The sequence below is a fragment of the Chiloscyllium punctatum genome, chromosome 8 (assembly GCF_047496795.1).
Source record: "Chiloscyllium punctatum isolate Juve2018m chromosome 8, sChiPun1.3, whole genome shotgun sequence".
Classification (NCBI taxonomy): domain Eukaryota; kingdom Metazoa; phylum Chordata; class Chondrichthyes; order Orectolobiformes; family Hemiscylliidae; genus Chiloscyllium; species Chiloscyllium punctatum.
The window spans coordinates 106,064,823-106,082,207 of record NC_092746.1 but is presented as its reverse complement, the minus strand read 5'-3'; positions in this window follow the sequence as shown (position 1 = coordinate 106,082,207).

Below are 17,385 nucleotides of genomic sequence, written 5' to 3'. Positions count from 1 at the left end.
TGGGCCAACATTCATCACCCAACTCTAGCTGGCCTTGAGAAGGTAATGGTGAGCTGCCTTCTTGAACCACTGCAGTCCACATGCTATAGGGTAGACCACAATACCCTTAGGAAGGGAATTCCAGTATTTTGACCCAACGACAAGTGAAGGAATAGTGATATATTTCCAAGTCAGGATGATGAATGGCTTAGAGGGGAACTTGCAGGTCATGGTGTTCCCATACATCTGCCTCCCTTGTCTTCGTGGATGGAAATGGTCATGGGTTTGGAGGCTGCTGTCTGAGGTTCATTGGTGAAGTTCTGCAGTGCACCTTGCAGGTAGAATGCACTCCTGCTACTGAGCATCAGTGGTAGAGGGAGTGGATGGTTTTGGATGCAGTGCCAATCAAGTGGGCTGCTTTATCTTGGATGGTGTCAAGCTTCTTGAGTGTTGTTGGAGCTGTACCCATCCAGAAAAGCAGGGACTATTCCATTACAATCCTGACTTGTGCCTTGTCGATAATAAATAGGCTTTGGGGAGTCAGGAGGTGAAATACTTGCTAAGTATTCCCAGCCTCTGCTGTTCTTGTAGCCACTGTGTCTGTGTGGCGAGCCCAGTTCAGTTTTCGGTCAATGGTCAATCCCACGTTGTTGAATTTGCAAAGAATGAGAGGTGATTTTATCGAAACATGTAATTTCCTTCAGATGCTTGACACAGTAGACGCTGCACGGTTTTTCCCATTTTGGGAGAGTCAAGGACCAGAGGGCATAATCTCAGAATAGGTGATCGGCCAGTTGGGATTGAAATAAGGAGGCATTTTTTCTGTCAGCGGGTGGGGAAGCTGTAGAATTCTTTACCACGTAGGGATGTCAAGGCTGGGTGGTTAAATATACTGAGATAGACAGACTTGTAGTCAGTAAGGAAATTAAGGGTTATGGAGTAAAGGTGGGAAAGTGGAAAAGAGGTTTATTAGATCAGCTGTGACCTGATTGAATGGTGGAACACATGTGATGGGCTGAATGGCCTACTTATGCTCCTACGTGTTATGGTCTAAGATCCAATCAAGATATAGAGTCATACAGCACAGAAAGAGAGCCTACAGTCCAATTCATCCATGCCGACCAGATTCCCAAACTAAACTAGTTCCATTTACCTGCAGTTGATCCATATCCCTCTAAATCTTCCCTATTCATGTACCTGTCAAAATTCCATTTAAATATTGTTAATGTACCTGCCTTTATTACTTCCTCTGGCAGTTCATTCCACATACATACCATCTTCTGTGTGAAAAGTTGCCCCTCAGGTCCCTTTTAAATCTTTCCCTTCTCACCTTAAAACTATGCCCTCTGGTTTTGAACTTCCCCATCCTAGGGAAAAGACCATGGCTATTTATCTCATCTATGCCCCTCATAATTTTACAAACCTATCTAAGGTCGGCCCTCAACCTCCTAGGTTCCAGTCTATCCAGCCTCTCCCTATAACTCAAACCCTTCAGTCTCAGTAACGCCATTGCAAACACCCTTGGAGGACTCACTGGTGCAAAGAGATTGGAAGGTAAAGGACAACTCTGCATGCTAAGAGTTTTGGAATACCTTGCCACAAAGAGTTAAACCATGCACGAAGTTACAATAATACAAGGTGATGTTCAGCTTAGAAGTGATGAGGTATGGAATTCCTGATGGCTGCACCCATTTAGGAGAATGGATGACACCAGAAAGACTCTCAGATTCAGGATCCTGAGTTCATTAGTCCCAGTCAGAGTGTTATTGGAGGCTATATAATCAACCAAAGTCTGAGATTTACTGCTTATCCCTGTGCATCTATTAGACAGTGTGGACATCGTGAGGTTCAATCTTGACTCATGGGAATTTGAATGAAGTACTAGAGCAAAGTGCATTAATTAAAAGCCAATAGAAAGAGCACGTGAGAAAGAGAAAACTATCATTCCTATCAATATTAGAAATACATTGTGAATCTGACTTTCATGTGTTCTTTAATAGAATGGCCCATGGCATTTATGGTAAAATTAAACAATTTAACTATATGAATTTTGTTTGAATTATGAAACCCGATGAAGAGACAAGACTCATACTGTAGGATGCTGAAACATGTATTGCTGGAAAAGCACAGCAGGTCAGGCAGCATCCAAGGAGCAGGACAATTGACGTTTCGGGCATAAGCCCTTCTTCAGGAATGAGAACTGTAGGATGCCCTGTGTGATTGAAAGAGCACAGGCTGAAGTAATTTCAGAAGTTCTGTTTAAAGTGCCATTAAATTTGGGTATAAAAAAGGTCCAAAGATTAGAAGGACAAAAGGAGAACAGAGGTGATAAAGAGGTTGAACAGGTTTGATGGTCTCGTTAAGAATTAATAGGGGAACATTTGGTAGATCTTGCTTTCAAAAACATGACAGGCAGGAGGACAATGTTCAATATCACACAAAGACAAGACAAAAAATGCAGGACTGCCATTAGATTTTACAGGTATTTCAAAAGTTAAAGAGTAACTGCAGGTCAGGGAAAGATGCTAAAGGTGGTCAGGTGAAGGGAATGGGTTGACTCCTGTTTATTTTGAGACAGCAGCTGATAAGGCCACAAAGACCTGATAGAAAGAAGAAGGATAAACATTGTAGTCAGCTGAAATGTGGAACTTTTCTCCCAATATTGATAAGCCAGTGAGCATTTCAGAGCAAATGTTAAAATCTCACCTCAGGCTGACTTTTGATTTCCTGTCAATAAAATGGAAGAGAAAAGGGCGCTTGGTGTTGACTGCTGTGCCACTATAGTTCACAATGCATGAAACATTTCAAAGGAAGCTACTGAAGTGCTGAGTTTTTTATTGATTGCCAGGAGCAAGGCTGAAGGCAGGAGAGACAGTCTTTTGAAGACAGCAGCAGAGTTTGTGTGGCAAGTTAAAGTAGGATGTCATTTGGTGTATTTTGAGTTTCACATTGCAAAATATTGCAGGGGATGAGAAAATTGCTCTTAAGCTTAGACAATGAGCAAAACTATGGATGCTGTGTTGGTCCAGTATGGGGACAGGGATAAACACCAGCATTGTGTCCAGCTACAATAGCTGGTTAAGTGATGGTATCTTTGGGACTAGAGCTGTCCTAAAGGCTAACCTGACAACATGCATCTTTGCTCTTGGAAAGCAGAACTGGTTGGAAACCTCAAAACAGGATATTGAAATTTGGATGTAAAGATAATAGATAATGTTCAGTCTACAGAAATAAAAGCCAAAATTGCAGGTTTGGTGGCACCCTTGGAGAGAAATCAGAGTTAGTGTTTCAGGTCCATTCTGAGGAATGGTCACTAGACCCGAAATGTTAATACCGATTTCCTTCCAAACATTCTAACGATTCCTGTTTTTATTTCTGACTTCCAGCATCTGCAGTTCTTTTGGCTTTTACTTTCAACCTACAGATCTCAGGATGTGGAGGAGCAGAGTTATGAAAGTTTGTGATTTCAAACCAACCTTTTGTTCTATAACCTGGTGTCATATGACCTCTGACTTCACAGATCTCAACACACAGGATATAAATCAAGAACAGAAGTAGGTCACTCAGCCCCTTGAGTCTACTTCACCATTTAATAAGATATGGCTGTTCTGATTATAGCCTCAAATCTTCATATCCAGCCCTACCTCTGATAACTTTTCACCCTTTTGCTTAACAAGAGTCGACTGACCTCTGCTTAAAAATATTCAAGGGTCACCATTTCAGGAAGGAGTTCCAAAGACTTATAACCCTCGGGGGGAAAGAAAAAACACCTAATCTCTGTTTTAAAAGGACTGCTACTATGTTTTAAATAGTGACCATTTGTATTAGATGCTTCAGAAAGAGGAAACATCTTCTCCACATTTACCCTTTCATGATCCCTAAGGACATGTTTTAATGAAGTCACCTCTTACACTTCAGAGATTACAAACCCAATCAGTCCAACCTTTCCTCATGCCAGCCCACTCCTGCCAGCTATTAGTCTAATATAAACCAAGATACACTTTGGCTCACAAATGTCTGGGTAACATAAGTACATTTATTCCTAAGTTGTCCTTGCGATGCACTCCGAATATACAATCAAAAAGCTAACAGTGCGCTGAAAAGCCTCACTCTGAGTTGCTTTGTTCTGTGACTTTCTGTATCTTAACGCAATGTGAGCTTCACTGAGCAGAAGGCTGGTATAATTGAGTGATCATCATATTAACCATAATTTTTGGATTTGATTAGATTTAGGTTTTATTGTCATGTGCCCTCAACTACAGGATTCAAGAGTACAGTGAAAGTGTACAAGGTGCCATCTTGGGTGCAAAGTACCTAGTTACAAAATCTTAATTACAGAAATAGAAAAATAAAGAAATAAGTTAAAAAGTTCAGCACTACAATCTTCTTAATGTAAACTTTTTTTTAAAAATTAAGAAATAAAGTTGAAATATTAAACATTACAGTCCTTTCTTGCGCCATGGGCCTGCGAATGCTCCAAGCTGGGCCTCCCCAACGGGGCTTGCTCTCCCCCTCATTGGGCCTGCTTTTACCTGCGCTGGGCTAAGTTCCATTTGGGCATGCCAGGCTTCACTGCCCCTCGCAAGGCCTAGGCCTGAACTACTACATCGCCACTGACCACTGCTGCCACCATCCCTCATGGCCGATCACTGACATCGTCATCGCTTGCCGTCGACTGCCGTTGACCCCATCCTTTGTCGCCGGCTGCTGATCACCACCTCATCACCACTGCCATCTGGGCCCCAGCCACTGTCACACTCCATCACCACCTCTGCCTGCACAGCCTTCAAAGCTTAAGCAAGAAACGCTAAAAACTAAAAAAACTGAGAACTGAAAAAGGAAAGAAAGAAGGAAAGCAGGCGGAATGGATGAGATCTGGGTTTCAGAGCTGCATACCTGACTGCCGCCATCTTGGAAGGTCCGCTTGGCTAGGTATTTTCACAGCCAGGTATCTTTCTTGCCACTGATTCTCTCCTGCCTGGGAGCCTGGATGTATCCAGCCTGGGAACAGCACTGATACACATTAGCTTGTCTGCATCAGTGGCTGGGTTTGCACATATTTAATCTGTCACATTTGTAAACCTCAGTGAGCATCCTTCCTGCTGGAGGAGTGTTGGAACTGTCAGCTGGCCTGACTGCCTACTAATGGCCTTCAATGGGCAATTATGGTGGGACTTCCCCTGTGATAACAGTCAAAGTCTCACATTAATACAGTGAATGCTGCTCATACTGTTACATGGCAGTGTGCTAGCTGTCAGTATGACAATCGGGCTTGCCAAAATCCTTTCAGCCACTGGGAGATAAGGCTGAGCCATGCCATGCTGTGACAGCCAGCAATACTGAGATGTTTTACATTTAGACCATAACACCATACGGTGTAGGAGCAGAGATAGTCCATAATCACTCTTCACTGAGATCTGATGATCCTCAAATCCACATTCCTGCTTTTACTACATAATCCTTGATTTCTTTACGTTGGCCCTGAATATAGTTGATGACCCAGCCTTGACAGCCCTCTGCTGTAAAGAATTCAACCCATTCACAATTTCCTCGTCATCTCTGTCCTAATAGGTTGATCACTTACTCTGTGGTAATACCCTCTGGTCCCAGATTTTCCCACAGTAGGAAACAACCTTTCTGCATCTACCCTGTCAAGCTGCCTAAAAATTTTGCAGGTTTCAATAAGGTCACTTCTCATTCTTCTAAACTCCAACCTACTCAACTTCTCCTCATAAGAAAATCCCTTCATACCCAGGATCAACCTAAGCAGCTTTTTCTGGACTGCATCCAATGCCAGTGTATTTTTCTTCAGACAAGGGGACCAAAACCATTCACAATAAATGTGGCCTAACAAGTGCTTTGTTTAGTTTTAGCAAGACCTCCCTATTTTCTATGTGCCATTCCCTTTGAAATAAAGACCATCATTCCATTTGCCTTCCTTATTACCCCATTCAGCTTGTAGCTATTTTAAACAACCCATTTAGGCATGTTACATCTCTGGATCAAGTGCCCAATGGTAAAGGACGTTACTACTGTGCCACATGAATCCTCTGCTTGCATGCTAGCTTTTTGTGACTTATCTATAAGGATCTCCAATTCCTTCTGTGCTGCAGCTTTCTGCAGTCTTTCCCCATTTAAATTGAAAAAAACAAGGTTAAAATCATTTGGAAAAAGCATCTTTTGGTTTGGTTTAGCCATTATGTCCCTATTATTTGTTACCTCTGTTCAAAATGAGGCAACTGGAGACAAATGTTGGGATATATTATTGAGAAGAATCACCAAGTACCAAAAGTAGGCAGATTCCCAATGGATGATGGGTAATTTTAGAGGCCTAGTCATATTTGGAGTAAGGTACTCTTCAGTTTCAACTTTCTGAGAGGGTTTTGTGAGGTTGAATAGTGAAATACAAGTCGATAGATCAATAAGAAGGAAACTGTAGTGATTGGAACCAGGTAGACCTCATTGACTATGAGGTTCTTGATTGGGGTTATTAACCTGGGCCAATTGGGAAAGCCTTGGTAGACCAACATAACCAGGAGAACATTGCTTGTCACTGGCCACTCAGGTGTTTTTTCTTCCAGCTGATGGTATACGAATAAAGTTTTCTGCACTTGATATTTCTTCACTGTGTTCGACACCTACACCCATACAACATGGGTGCTGTTGTATGGCAGTGGTGGCGGGGTGGGGGAGGAGTTTTTTAAAAAATCCAGGAGAGTAGAATCTCCTCACAAAGAAAACATATAACCAGGAGAAGGGAGAGATGGGTACCCTAAAAAAGAAACAAAAAAAAAGCAAAAACATAGCCAGGAGATTAGAGTCTCCTCAGTTGAGGACTGACACCAAGCTGGCTGGCCACAACTAGTCTACTGTGCACTAGTGAATAGTGACTTGGTGATGGGAACCACCCTCGGTGCATTTATTTCAAAACCATAAACTTGGATTGACATTAAAAGATTTATGTGAGAAGGTTACAAATTATTTTGTGTGAGGTGCAGTTGTAAGAATGTAACTGACTGTTGAGTCAATCACGACCCTGAAGAGCTAATTTGAGGAGATTTCATGATCCTGTGTCCCCAGGGAAGATTGTCTCTGGCATGGAGCACAACTTGGAAATTGGGCTATAACATTATAGCTCATTTTCGTCAATATGTGAGTAGAGCTGGTTGGACGGTGTTGCAGAATCAATTTCTTAATGAGTGAAAACAATCAACAAACAACCAAATAAGTTTGGAGCATATAGTTCCAGTGTAGGTGTGGAAGGAGGTCTCCATACCAAGAGACCAATTAGTCCAGGCTGAAATTAGTTTGAGTGCATTTCAAACTATGACCTGTTGCTGAGAGCTGGGGATGCTAAAGACAATAGACAATAGACAATAGACAATAGATGCAGGAGTAGGCCATTCTGCCCTTCGAGCCTGCACCGCCATTCAATATGATCATGGCTGATCATTCCTAATCAGTATCCTGTTCCAGCCTTATCTCCATACCCCTTGACTCCACTATCTTTAAGAGCTCTATCCAATTCTTTCTTAAAAGAATCCAGAGACTGGGCCTCCACTGCCCTCTGGGGCAGAGCATTCCACACAGCCACCACTCTCTGGGTGAAGCTGAGCATGAAGAAGAACTTGGAGTTTTAAGAGCCAAAAGCAAACATTGTTAGGGGACCTGAGGGTCCTTAAAGCAGCAAAGAATGAAGAAAGTAGGTATAAATAATAAATAAGTGAGTGAGCTGAGCAACTGAGACAATACCAAAGGATATCTTTCCTTAGGCATCAACACGGGCTGAGCTGAGGGACTGGAAAAGGTAAATTGTGAGAGTAACAGCTCTCCATTCACTGCACATATTGTCTCGGCTTGTTTCCACATCCATCATTAGCCCCTTGACAATTCCTCTGTCCTAGTACCCTGACATATTAGTTGTGTGCCATTTATCAGAGGCAAGATACTGAGGTACATCACTGAGCCGTTTAACTCCTTTACAGGGCCTAACAACCTCTGAGATATTGGAGTTCTCCCTACTGACAGGATCTTGCTGTCAGAAGGATTGAATCTCTTACTCCCTTTTGTTATCACTGTTAAAACTTTGAAAGACATTTCTCAGAAGCAACACTTCTGAATCAGGTCTGAATTGTACCGATGAAATTAATGCTGAGCAATCTTACAAAACTGAGACCAAAACACTTTCTAAAATAGGCTGTTCAAAAAAAGTCAGTTCAGTTCGAACTGGGAAGCCATGTTCTGACATGTTACCTGCTGAAAATGTTGTGAAATAATAGATTCTGAGACTGAGATGTTTCATTTTGAAGTTTAAGTTTGGTCGTGAGTATCCCAGATTGCACATCTCAGTCATTGCCGAGGGCTAGGTTAAATGCAGATTGCATGCTTTTTCATCTCATTATGGGGTAATTGAAGAAATATCTTTTTTTTAATTCACATGTAGGATTTGGGTGTCGCTGGCTGGCCAGCATTTATTGCCCGTCCCTAGTTGCCCTTGAGAAGGTGGTGATGAGCTGCCTTTTTGTGGCCGAGTGGTCTAAGGTGCTGGAGTCAAGTTCCACTCTCAGTTGAAGTGTGGGTTTGAATCCCACCGCTGTCAATGATCACATCATTCTTCTCATGGAATACAGGGAGAATTAGCCATTTAGATACAGAACTGTCTCAAAGGTAGAAGACTGGTGGAGGGTTGTTTTTCAGACTGGAGGCCTGTAACCAGTGGAGTGCCACAAGGATCGGTGCTGGGTCCACTACTTTTTGTCATTTCCATAAATGATTTGGATGCGAGCATAAGAGGTACAGTTAGTAAGTTTGCAGATGACACCAAAATTGGAGGTGCAGTGGACAGCGAAGAGGGTTACCTCAGATTACAACAGGATCTGGACCAGATGGGCCAATGGGCTGAGAAGTGGCAGATGGAGTTTAATTCAGATAAATGCATTTTGGGAAAGCAAATCTTAGCAGGACTTATACACTTAATGGTAAGGTTGCTGAACAAAGAGAACTCGGAGTGCAGGTTCATAGCTCCTTGAAAGTGGAGTCGCAGGTAGATAGGATAGTGATTAAGGTGTTTGGTCTGCTTTCCTTTGTTGGTCAGAGTATTGAGTACAGGAGATTGGTTAGGCCACTGTTGGAATATTGCATGCAATTCTGGTCTCCTTCCTATCGGAAAGATGTTGTGAAACTTGAAAGGGTTCAGAAAAGATTTACAAGGATGTTGCCAGGGTTGGAGGATCTGAGCTTCAGGGAGAGGCTGAACAGGCTTGGGCTGTTTTCCCTGGAGCGTCGGAGACTGAGGGGTGACCTTATAGGGGTTTACAAAATTATGAGGAGCATGGATAGGATAAATAGACAAAGTCTTTTCCCTGGGGTTGGGGAGTCCAGAGCTAGAGGGCAATAGTTTAGGGTGAGAGGGGAAAGATATAAAAGAGACCTAAGGGGCAACTTTTTCATGCAGAGGGTGGTACGTGTATGGAATGAACTGCCAGAGGATGTGGTGGAGGCTGGTACAATTGCAACATTTAAGAGGCATTTGGATGGGTATATGAATAGGAAGGGTTTGGAGGGATATGGGCTGGGTGCTGGCAGGTGGGACTAGATTGGGTTGGGATATCTGGTCGGGTTAGACTGAAGGGTCTGTTTCCATGCTGTACATCTCTATGACTCTATGGCTGCAGCCCACCTGCTACGGGTTGACCCACAATGCCCTTAGGGAGGGAATTTCAGAATTTTGACTCAGCAACAGTGAAGGAAAGGTGATCTATTTCTTCATCAGGATGGTGAGTGGCTTGGAGGGTAACTTGAAGGTAGTGACATTCCCACTTATCACGGGGGGACTTCACTGTGCAGATGGGACTGGGAAAATCAGTTTGGCAATGGATCCCAAAAGAGGAATTCTTGGAATGTCAACGAGATGGGTTTTTGGAGCAGCTTTTTAAAAAAAATCATTCACAGAATGGGGGCATAGCCAGCCAAGCCAATGTTTATTGCCTATTAACCTAATTGCCATTTAGATTAGTTTACCTACAGTGTGGAAACAGGCTCTTCAGCCCAACCAGACCACACCAACCCTCCAAAGAGTAACCCACCCAGACCCATTCCCCTCTGAATGATGCACCCAGCACCATGGGCAATTTAGCACGGCCAATTCATCTGACCTGCACATCTTTGGACTGTGGGAAGAAACCAGAACACTCAGAGGAAACCCATGCGGACACGGGGAAAATGTGCAAACTCCACACAGACAGTTGCCTGAGGCTGGAATCAAACCTGGGACCCTGGTGCTGTAAGCAACAGTGCTAACCACTGATCCACCGTGACACCCTAGGAGTCAACCACATTGCTGTGGGGCTGGAGTCACATCTAGGCCAGACCAGGGAAGGATTTCCTTCCAAAACAACAGTAGTGAGCAAGGCTTTTTCTCAACAATGGATTCATGGTCATCACTATACTCTTAATTCCAGTTTTTAAAAAAGATTGATTTCAAATTCCACCATCTGCTGTTGCAGAATTTGAATCTGGGTCCCAAGAACAATACCTAGATTGCCAGGTTAATACTCAAGTGCTAATGCCACTAGGCCATCCAGATTCCCCTGTAGCTTGTAGTAGAGACCATGAGGGTCTAAGCAATTCTGGATTTGGTGATGTGTAATGATGCAGACTTGATTCAGGAGCTTAAGGTGAGGGAACCCCAAGGGGGCAGTGACCGCAATATGATCAAATCCATCCTGTAGTTTGAGAGAGAGAAGCTGGAATCAGATGTAATCATAGAACAATTGAGTACAGGTACAACAGGGTCAGCAATAGCCTAGTGGTATTATTGCTAGCCTATTAATCCAGAGACCCAGGTAATGATCTGGGGTCTCAAATAAACCAAAGAATTACAGATGCTCGAATTCAGAAACCAAAATTGCTGGACAAACTCAGCAGGTCTGGAAATCGTGTTAACATTTCGGGTCCAGTGACCCTTCTTCAGAAGTTGAACACAGACCTGCTGAGTTTGTCCAGCAATTTCTGGACCCGAAATGTTAACTCTGCTTTTCTTCACACATGCTATCAGATCTGCTGAGTTTGTCCAGCAGTTTCTGTTTTTGTAATTGTTAATGTTCTGAGGACAAGGGTTCAACTCCTACCATGGGAGATCTTAGCAGAATTTGAATTCAATAAAAATTGGGGAAATAAGAGTTAAATGATGACCATGAAACAATTGCTGATTGTTTAGGGAAAGACCCATCTGGTTTACTAATGCCCTTCAGAGAAGGAAATCTGCCATCCATACATGGTCTGGCCTACATGTGATTCCAGACCCACAGCAATGTGATCAACTCTTAACTGCCCTCTGGGCAATTAGGGATTGGCAATAAATTCTGATCCAGTCAGTGACACTGACAACCTCACAAATGAATTTTTAAGAACAGATAACTACAAAGACATTAGAGTGGAGCTGGCCAGAGTTGATTGGCAGGGGAGCCTAGCAGAGAAGATGATGGAGTAGCAAAGGCAGGAGTTTTTGGGGGTAATTCAGGAGACGCAGCAGAAATTCATCCCAAGGAAGAAAAAACATACACAAGGGGAGGACAAGGCAACCATAGCTAACAAGGGAAATGTTGGAAATATACGAGGGTTAGGAAGTTAGATATCATTCCATCAAAGGTGTGCCTCTCCTGAAATCTAACAAAGACATTCGAGAATTGGGCCGGTGGGGATCCCATGGGAACACCACCTATTTGGGCAAACATGGCACGAAGGTGCTGATTAGGTTGATGGGGGAGAATTTTGTTTACTTTTGTGGGAGAATCTAGAATGAGGGGTCACAGTTTTAAAATAAGTGGACGCCCATTTAGAACAGAGATGAGGAAATATATTTTCTCTCAGACGGGTGTATCAGTGAATACAGAATCTTTAAATATTTTTAAAGCAGAGATAGGTAGATTCTTGATCACTGAGGGAATGAAAGATTACTGGTGACTTGCAGGAATGTGGGTGTTGAGGTTAAAACCAGATCAGCCATGATCTTATTGTAAGGTAGAGCAGGCTGGGAAAGTCAAACAGTCTGCTCTTGTTTCTTGCTCCGATGTTTATGTGGTGTGCAGGGAGCAACTTGTAGTTGTGTAGATATCACAAAACTTTTAAAAATTGTAATCTGTGAGGAGGACAGTGTAGAGCTCCAGAAGGTCACAAACAAGTTGGTGGAGTGTGCCGATAGGTTGCCGATGGACTTTCACACTTGGAGATGTGTAGGGTGATAGATTTTGGTCACAAGAACATTGGAAGACGCTATGAAATGGTAGCACAATTCTAAAGGGGAGTACAGGAGCAGAGGGACCTGGATGTACATGTGCACAGCTCATTGAAATTTGCAGGAGAGATAGAGAGAGCAATTAATAAAGCATACAGCTTTCTTAACAGAGGCAAAGAGTACAAGATCAAGGAGATGGTGTTAAGCTTGCATAAAGGCACTTGTGCGACCTCATCTGGAAAATTTTGTACAGTTCTGGATGCCACATTATAGGAAGGATGTGAACCTATTGGAGATAGTGCAGAAGCAGTTTACAAGAATGGTTCCAGGGATAAGGAATTTCAATTGAGGCAAGACTGAAGAAGTTGGGACTGTTCTCCTTAGAGAGAAGTAGAATGAGAGGAAATTGGATAGAGGCTTTAAAAAAATCAAAGCTGGACAAAGTAGAAAAGACAAAGTTGTTCCTGTTGGAAAAGAGGCAAAAACAAGAGAGCAGCGATTTAAGCTGATCGACAAAAGAAGCAAGGATAAAATGAGGAAAAACTTTTTCACACAGCGAGTAGTGAGGGAATCAAATGCACTGCCTTGAAATAGGTTCAACTGAGGTATTCAAGAGGGCACTATATGATTCTGATAAAGGGTCACTGGACTCAGAACATTATCTCTGTTTTCTTGCTTTATGTGCTGCCAGACCTGCAGAGTTTCTCCAGCAATTTCTGTTTCTATTTTATTATATTGGATGATTATTTGAATAAAAATAATGTGCAAGAACATAGGAAAACTGCAGGAGGTTGGCACGGAGTAATGTTGCACATTTAATGAGCTGATGCAGCCATAAGGGGCCGATTGGCCTCTTTCTGTACCGTAACACTTCTGTGATTCTGTGGACTCAGAATTGGAATCCTATGCATGGAAAATGAAAGGAAACCATTGATTCAAGCTGCTGATGTGCTTTCAATAAGTAGGGCAGAGAAACACAAGCCAAGGTGAACAACAAGTAGGAAAATTCAAAGCCAAATGAGCTGCATGCGAAAGCTTGATAGGATGTTCTGAAATGTGAGCTATACGTCAAGTAGAAGTAAATAAGCTGAAATTATAGCTTCTCCAGCAGAATGCAATTTTGACAAGCATAAGGATCAGCCATGCCAATACTTTCCATTGGTTCATTAAACCTCCTGGGAATTGTGACATGTCCTTTTGGCACAAAGCCTGAGATCTTATTCATTTCCCACACTGCAGCCAAAAACTGCACAGTTGATTTGACTGAGACATCCGTCACTGTGTTAATATTTCTAACCTTTGCTAGAACCTCAAGGCATTTCAGTTCTATTCCCACTGTTTAGTTTTCTTCTTCATTGTCTTATTGCATCGCATTTGCCAGCAAGTGCCACTTCCGTTTATCAGCCCAGTTTGCCAACCCTATTCATTCAGAAACAATTTGTTGGCTGCTTGATGCTGGGCTGTCAGCAATTGCCATCATTACTCTCCTGAAACTGACACACTTCAGAATTTAGCACAAGTGCAGTATGAACACTGAAATTCTGGATTGCACTGTTTTGTCAAAGGCTGTGCTGTAGACCCTTCCTCATAATCATTACCACCAACACCACCATCCCCTCCTCTCTACTCCACTACTAAATCAATTGACCTGGTGAACAGATACGAGTACAGGGCAATGTGAGGGGCGGCAGTAGCATAATGGTCATGTTACTGAACTAGCAATCCAGACACCCATGTCCTTGTTTTGTCTATTGATAGCAATGCTGTGTCCATGTGCTGATTTGACATTGCTAGCCTATTGACTAAGGTACCATTTAAGGAATCCATAGACATCTGTGCTCCAGCATTACATCAGAGACCTCGAACCACCACCATTATGCCAATTGGTATTTACTGAACTTATGAACTTAGAGACCCATACAACTGAGTTCAATTTTAACATCAGTTTCCAAAAAGAGAAAGCCATTTTGTGACACCAAGGGACTCCTGCGCCACCTTCCTGTTTTCTCTTGGGCTGTCTGGCGGTCACCTATTCCCTTCCTTCCTCTAGGCCTTTAAGTCATCATGTGACCATCTCTCTGGCGCATGATATCCTCGTTACTCTCAGTCATGTGGATGTGCCACAGTGTCTCAAGTCATCAGGCCAGCTCCGAACTTGGAACTCAACTTTCTGCAGCCGGAAGCACTTTCTGAACATGAGGTCATCCAGGGTTCCAGTATTGTCCCTGACTTCCTACACATTACAGACCACACATTCCACTCAACCGATGCTGTAACGTCTTAATTGTGAACTTATTTAAACTTAAACTTGCTTCCCTTGTGGCAACTTTGCTTCCCTTATTCTCTTTTGCCTACTTAAATTACATTATTATGTTGACCCCATCCTGCTGTCTCTTCTTTTAGAAAAAAACACTTTTTAGATCACAGACCAAGCCACTTGCCTACTTCAGATACAATGAAAACTAATCAGTTTAATAAACAAATGAAGCTAGTTTTGTATTAAAGATTTATTAATTGAATTTAAATTCCAGCAGCCAATTTGGTGGGTATTAGCCTAGGCCTCAGGCTTACTTGTGCAGTACTGCTACCATGACATCATTATCATCACCCTTCCCTCCCATTTAACATTATATTTCTTGTTACCAATTCCCCTTATTTAATCTGAGGCCAGATGTATCTCAGTTGATGTTGTAGTTCAATTAACTGAAGTAAAAGTGGATCATTTGAATCCAAGTCACTGAGCAGGAAGCCTATGGGTTCAGAGTGAATGCCACTTTTGCAACAGTGATTTCAACAGGAAACACCTTATTGAAGCAGAAAACATTCTAGAAAGCTGGAGTGACATTCAAAATATACCAGCCACAAATTATAAAGTTCACATTTTACAGCAGGAGATGAGCGTTCATCCCCTGCCTCAATAATTTCAACTCAGTGTCAGTCATTCAGTTGAATGTAGTAATTAGAACAGTAGCGTTCTTGGACTAGGAAAAAAAGCTACTTCTCTATAAAATGCTGCAAGTCATTGAGGTGGGCTGCGTCACTGCATCTTGCATGATTGACCGAGACTAAGTTATTCAACTATGTGGATAATTTCCCAGCAAAATAAAGACATGTCTATAATCTATGCACACTGTACTTGCAACTACCTGACACAAATCATGAACACGAATGTCTCATATGTGCTTTGCAAATCTCAGTCTGAATGAATGCGCAATGTTGGTATTACCCCAAAAATCAATGCAAATGATGCACATGAATTCTTTTGGCCTTTGGGATCCATTGCCAGGACGATTGTGTCTAACTCAGGTCATTAGATGGAATTAATCAAATATCTTGGTGATAAATGAATTCCTCGATCTATTGTTCACTTCGGGATGCCTGGGTCGTCAGTGTCAGCAATCTTGATGTAAATGAGCTCTATTTCCTTTCCAAAGACTTCTCAGAGGCTGTGTCTGAACGATTCTGGGGAGTATTCTCTCTTGTCCCTTGGCTGTTAGGTACAACATGATGACATGCAGTGTTTGCTATTTTGTAAAAACGAGTCCTAACAAGTGACAGAAATTTCTCTGCAAACACTGTTCAAAAAGCTGCTCTTGTTCTGTTTATGATGCCACTCACACACGATGACCAGAGGAAACGTTGTTTCCAAATCCCCCAAGCTCCCGACTTGAACATCAATATTTCACTTGTGATGGATTGGCTGAAGCCTCACTAACCCGTGGATGAGTACAAATGCTTTATTCTAAAGGTTACTCATTGATATTTGCTAATGTCATGACAATACAATTTGAAAGAGAGGAAGGTAAAGGGATAGAGGGGATATTAGGACAGTGGGATTCAGTTTGATCTTGCTAGCAGCTGGAATTGAATGAGTTCTGTCATCTTTCAGGATTCATCATTGTTTTATATAATGTGGGAGTGTGTTCTGATGTGATACGATATTTTGGGGTACGATAGCTGAGTCTTTATGTTGTGAGATTAGTGATACGAATGACTGCCTGATGGTTCCGAGGACTTGAGTTTGATTCTTAGCATGGAAGTTTGAGATTTCTAAGTTCGATTTGAAGAAAGCGAAAATAAAACCTGTTATACTGAAAATCAGGTTGTCATAAAGGTTTAGGTTATACAGTATTCCTCTCCCACACGAGGTTGAGTGTCATTAAATAGCCCCTGTAAAATCCCGTTGACGCAGTGATTTTAAACACTACCTTCATGGAGCATTTAATGATGAACAACAAATGCCTGCTATGTCCACAGCTGTGAATTAGTAAATATATCGCCTTTTACAACCTCTTGATGTTCTAAAGTGCATTCAAATGAAACATTGTGGTTAAATAAGGAAATGCAGTGGCTAACTTGCACCCACCACCATCAGATAAATGACCAGACAATCTGTTTTAAAGACAAGTGATTGAGGCTCCTCTTTTACTTTAAGATCCAGATGGACACTTAAAGGGGAAATAGAGAACAATATTACTCATATGCAAGAAAAATCCAAAACAAAATTATGCCAGAAGATTGATGAACAGCAAGTGTGATCCAGATGCAATAGCAGGGATTCGAAACTGAGTCAACTGTTTGGAACAAGCTATATTCAGCCCCACGCCACACACGCTCTGTAACTAATCAGTAAGCTATTCCCAAACACATTGCCATGGAGAATACACCCATTAATGCTTATTAGGCCAGTTCTAGGTTCAGTTCATTTGTTTGATTTGTAGTCGCACAACCGTTTTATCCTTCTTGATGTCTGGATTGAAATTAATTCTCAAATGAAAGTATCAACTTTCTTTACTTTAGATATTAATAAAAATAAACAATGATAATATCTACATCTAGCTCACTGGGCAATGTTCACACCCGGGCTGAGAGGATAGGGTGAACAGCCAAGGTCTATTCCCCAGGCTGGGAAGTCCAAAACTAGAGGGCATAGGTTAAGGTGAGAGAGGAAAGATTTAAAAGGGACCTAAGGGGCAACTTTTTCATGCAGGGGGTGGTGCTTGTATGGAATGAGCTGCCAGAGAAATGGTGGAGGCTGCTACAATTACAACATTTAAAAGGCGTCTGGATGGGTATATGAATAGGAAGGGTTTAGAGGGATATGGGCCAAATGCAGGCACATGGGGTTAGATTAATTTAGGATATCTGGTTGGCATGGACGAGTTGGACTG